The sequence below is a fragment of the Oratosquilla oratoria genome, chromosome 13 (assembly GCF_046742065.1).
Source record: "Oratosquilla oratoria isolate Oo_2021 chromosome 13, ASM4674206v1, whole genome shotgun sequence".
Lineage (NCBI taxonomy): Eukaryota > Metazoa > Arthropoda > Malacostraca > Stomatopoda > Squillidae > Oratosquilla > Oratosquilla oratoria.
Window position 1 is genome coordinate 26,564,721 of NC_134789.1, and position 5,903 is coordinate 26,570,623.

The following is a 5,903-nucleotide window of genomic DNA, read 5'->3' on the forward strand; positions in this document are numbered from 1 at the left end:
TTTTGTAGCCTGTCAGTTAATGGGCTACATGCGATATTACTATTATCATTATTATTATTATTATTATTATTATTATTATTATTATTATTATTATCATTATTACCATTACTATTATTATTACATCATTATGGCTATCACCAGTCAAACTGGTGAAGGGGTGTATTATTTGTAGGTACGGTTATACACGTCTTATCGTGTACACCGCACGTGGGACGGGCGCAGCTGACAGATAGTCTGTACGGTGTGGTCTAGGTGTTTGTGTTTGTCGTGCAGTTTTTCTAGGTGTCTTGAGTGAAGTTTGTGTTTGTGTTGGTTGAGTGGACGGATGTTGGAAATTTGGTGTAGAGACTCAGTGGTTCTGAAGTCGCTCCATCGCGAGCCCGTGATGAACTGGACAGCGGCATTCTGAACCTTCTGATGCTCGTAGTTATTAGTGGGACATGTCAGCTGGCTTAGTCCCGGGGACTGGCACAGAATCGGTCTGACGAGGGCTAGGTACAATCGACGTTTGGTTCTCAGTGTTGCAGTTTTGAAGCGTCTTAGTTCACTCCTTCCACCTCTGCCTTCCACACCTCTTTTACTAATCTTTCTTCACTTATTCAAACTCCTTCTCTCTTCCTCCCTCATGTTCCATGTTTCTGCCCCATACAGTGCTGTCGGCACAATCACTCCTTCATACAGTCTCCTCTTAGCATCCATTTCCAGATGTCTATATCTCATTACTTGATTCTCTCAATCCACATTCTACCTCCACTCCCACTCCTCACTCCCCTGCCACATTCACAACTAAGTATCTAAAACTATCCACTTCCTCCAGATTCTCTCCCATAATACTAACTTCCAATCTACTGCCACTTTCTCCTATTGTACATCTCATCACCTTACTTTTATCCACAGTTATCTTCAGCTTTTTTCTTTCGTACACCGTCATAAACTCTGTCACTAACTTCTTCAATCCCTTCTCTGATCCTGCTACAAGCAACGTGTCGTCAGAAAACAACAACTAGCTTATCTCGCATTTTGCTCCATATTCGTTAACCATCTCCAATTTCTGACCAACTACCCTTGCATTCACCTCTCGCACCACCCCATCCATGTATAAATTGAACAGCCAGGGAGACATAACACATCCCTGACGAAGTCCCACCTTTACCTCAAACCAATCACTCTCTCCATTTCTAATCCTAACGCAAGCACTACTACTCTCGTAAAAACTTTTGACTGCTCTTAACAGCTTTCCTCCTGTCCCGTATATCTGCAATACCTCCTACAGTGCATTCCTGTCTACCCTGCCATAAGCCTTTTCCAGATCCAATGAAAGCTCAAAAAACATCCTTAACATTTCCTATAGCTTTCACACATATATGTCTTACCACAAAAAATATAATGTACACAACCCCTGCTAGTCCTAAAATCACATTGTTCCTCACCAATTACTCCCTGTGTTCTTCTCCTAATCCTCTCAATCAAGACCCTCCCATAAGCCTTCCCAATTATGCTTAATAAGCTGATCCCTCTGAAACTACTACACTCACACTTGTCCCCTTTTCCCTTCTAAAGCGGAACTAAACAAACATTCCTCAAGTCCTACGTCACTCTACTTTCTCTCCAACAAACATTAAATAACCTCACCAGCCAGTCCACCATCGCTGTACCGCCTGTTTTCAGACGTTCTGCATGGCATCCATCCAACCCGGGTGCCTTACCTGCTCTCATCATCTTAACACCTGCCTTCACTTCATCTTTCCTTATTTCTCCTCCATTTTCCTCACTCATTACGGTCATTTTCTCAGCGCTTACCACCACAACTACCTTTCCCTTTTTATCCTCCTTCACATTTAGCACCTGCCTAAAGTACTCTGCCCACCTTCCTCTCAATGCCTTCTCTTCCATTTTCATCTCTCCATCTGCACCTTTTACCTTTTCTTTTCTAAATGATTCACCTCCTCTTCTTCTCTTAATTTCTTTCCAATATTCTTTTATTACTTTAAAAAAAAACATACTCTTACCCCATTTCACATCTGCTCTCCTCTTTGCCCCATTTGTCTTATGCTTTACTTCTCTTCTCTTTACCCCTCATAATTATGATTCCCTCATGCTAATTTGTACCCAATCTATGAAAGCCTGCTTCTTCTCTTCTACACATTTCTTTGCTTCCTCATCACACCACTCACTACCCTTCCTTTTATTTCCTCCCGTCCTCCTTGTTCCACACACCATCTTTGCACACCTTATGACTTCCTCCTTGAACCATTACCAGTCCTCCTCCACTGCTAGTTCTACTCTATCCTTCACTCCCTCCCACTCCTCTCTCAGCTTCTTCTTATACTTCTCTTTTTCTTTCTCATTTAAGCCGTTCAGTCTAAGTACCTCCCTACTTTCTCTCCTTTTCCTCCTTCTCCACCTATTCTCTACTCTCAACTTAACTTCCACCAAAAAATTATCTCATATTCCCTCACTCTCTCCCCTCAGAACATGTACATCCTTAAATCTTCCTAGTATACTCCTGGTTACCACTACATAGTCCATTAACGCTCTATCTATTACCCTTCTATCCACCACCCTCTCCCATGTGTATATATGCTTGACTTTCTTCCTAAACACTATTTTTGCTATCATCAACTCTCTTTCGAGTCACATCACCATCAACTGTCCGCTACGATCTTTTCCTGGAACTCCATACTTCCCAATCATTCTGTCTATTAGTTCATTTCCTACCCTAGCATTAAGGTCTCCTAACACCACTCCATTGACATTTCTCCCTAATCCCTCTATGCACTTATTTAAATCCTTCCAAAAAGCCTCCGTTTTCACTACCAGGCCCATACGCACTTACAAAACCCACATATCCCTTCCCAGCTTCACCTTGATCCACATTAACCTTGAAGAAACCTCCTTCCACTTCATTATAAGCTTACCTATTGCTTCACGTACTAGTATAGCCACCCCTTCTCTCCCACGTTCTCTCTTTACTCATGAGAACCTCCCAACTACACTCCCAAAGTCACACTCTCTCCTCCCTTTCAATTTAGTTTCACTCAATGCCAACACATCCATCTTTCTTCTCATAAACATACTGCCTATCCCTTCCCTTCTACTCTCATCTATAACACATCCAAGCACATTAAAAGACAAAACCTTAGGATACTGGTTGGAAAACTCCTAGACCCCCTTATTATTATTATTATTATTATTATTATTATTATTATTATTATATTTTTTTTTTTTTTTTAAGGAATGTCACCTTTGGGGTTACTGCTAGCAGGATTCCTAGTCCTATCCCCGTTCCGTTCTTAGTCGCCTCGTACGACTCAAGTGGGAAGACTTGGTGTCAGCAATCTATTCCCCCACCACAGGGCAGACGAAAAAAGGAAATGAATAATCAGAGAAATGGTATAGGGCAGTAACAAGGGGTGGGGGAAAGCATAACGGAGGGACAGTCGCAGTATAATAAAAGTGTCATCATTCCTCTATGAACAGAGACTTCCTCTATCAAAGATAAAATGATGTGTGACTCTGATCCGTAGGGGCGCCCCATATAAACCCTAAAGTATCAACTAAATGCTACTTTGCCACATTAACATGTACCCAATACCCCAGTCGGGTATTTCTCTTGCTAGTTTACGGTGTTGGACTGTAAGTTCCTGAGTAGCTGTCCGTATGTGGTTGCAACGTTTCGGTCTTCTCTGAAGACCATCTTCAGGCTAATTGTTTGGGTGTATGTGTGTGACGTTCATATACAATTTTGTTTCTGTTTGCTTGGATGGTGTCGTGTAAAGCGGTCTTCCTAATTGGCTGTTTCATAGCCATCAGGAATCACTAGGAGAGGTCACATTCGCTTTTGGTATGGGAGAATCTGGAGGTCTGTGCTGTGTATGTTCATGGTTGGTTTTAATTCTGCTATATAAATTGCTTCAATAGATGCTAATTTTCGGGAGTCTCTTTCTCTGTCTACTATTACTGTTCCTACTTCTAAGTTTTGTTCGGCGAGGGGGGTATTATGTTTGGTGTTATAGTGATTCTTTATGGCTCCATGTTGTAGGTGGTAAGTTAATCGTCTTGTAAGTTTTGTTCTCGTCATTCTGATGTATATTTGAGACCCACAGTTTTCAATGGTACAATTGTGTTGGTAAATGACGTGGTTTTCTTGTGAAGACGGTGTCGGCTTGGGAGGGCGGTTTCTCAGTAAAAGTTGTGACGTCTTTCGAGTCATGTAGTATATAGTCAGTGATATTTTGTCCTCTAGGTCAGTTTTGCTTGACGTGTTTTGTAATTATGTCTTTAATGACTTTTTCATCTGTCTTGTATTCTGATGACATGTAATTTCTGTAATATATATTGATGTTTTATTGTCTTTGTGCGGTGGTTTTTTGAAATACCAGTTGTTGATAGCTCGTTGTGTTGCTTCGTTGATTAATTTATTGCTGTATCCATTGTTAATAAGGACTTGGGTAAGTCTTTCCAGTTCAGTGTGTGTATACTTCCACGTAGAGCAGTGTGATATGGTGCGTCGTATGTATGCGTTGATAGTGGAGGTTAAGTATCGTTGAGGGCATTCACTTTTACCATTAAGACAGAGGTTTTTGTTGCTGGGTTTTACGTATACTCATGTGGTGTACTTGATGTTATGACTGGTTACTACGACATTGAGGAAGGGTAAGCGGCTATTGTACAATTCTTCGAACGTAAAATTAAGGCCGGAAGCTTCTATGAGTCGTTCTCTGAGTCTTTGGAGTTCTTGAATATCTTTGACTCTAACGAAAATGTCATCTCTATAGCGACAATAAATGGAGGGTCGGTTGGTGGAGAGTGTGAGCTTCTCTGTGGTTCCCATGAAAAAAAAAATGCGAAAAGGACTCCTAAAGGGCTGCCCATGGCAACTCCATCGATTTCTTTGTACATATTTCCGCGTGGGCATGTGAAGGGGGCTTCTTTGGTACAGATTTCTAAAAGAGTGCGTAAGGAAGCTTCTGGAATGTTCAGTGTTGGTGTGTTGTCGCATCGATAAACTCTATCTAGGGTGAATTGTATTGTTCTGCCGACGTCGATGTTTGTAAATAGATTTTCTACGTCCAACGATGCTATAATGTGATTTTCTGCGGGAGGGGCATTTGTTAGGATTTCTGTGAATTCTTGGGCTGATAACAGAGCGTAATCCATGGGTACGTAGGGGGTGAGAATTTCGTTCAGTCTTTTAGCTACTGAATAAATTGCTGTGGGAATTTGGGAGATGATATGACGAATGAGGTTGTTGGGCTTGTGAGTTTAACGTTTCCGAAACATGGTCAGGGGAGTAGACCCCGGTTAATTTGTTAATATGGGGGCTAGATGATGAGGCATTGATGGTATCTATTACATTGTTGATTTTCTTTTATATCTATTCCGTGGGATTACGAGTGCTATTGGTAAACTTGGAGGTGTCAGCCAGAATGTTGTCCATTTTTGTGAGGTATTCTTGTTTGGGGATTATGGCAAAGGCTGCGGTTTTGTCTGCTCTTCTGATGGCAATGTCCTCGATTTTGCGGAGTTGTTTGGCTGCTTGGACGATTAACTTCAGAAAGAAGCACCATAGTGCGAAACTAGTTAAAAATGAACTCTCGTTCTATTTGTGTGTTTTCCCCTCTGCCTCTCTCACAACCTGTCAAGATGTCGTCATATATATATATATATATATATATATATATATATATATATATATATATATATATATATATATATATGTATATACAGTATATACATATGTATATACACAGTATATATACTATGTTATATATGCAAATATATACATACATATATATATATATATGTATATATATGTATATATATGTATATATATATATATATATATATATATTTATATATCAAATCAGCCATCCTGAGTCCACTGCTGAACAAAGGACTCC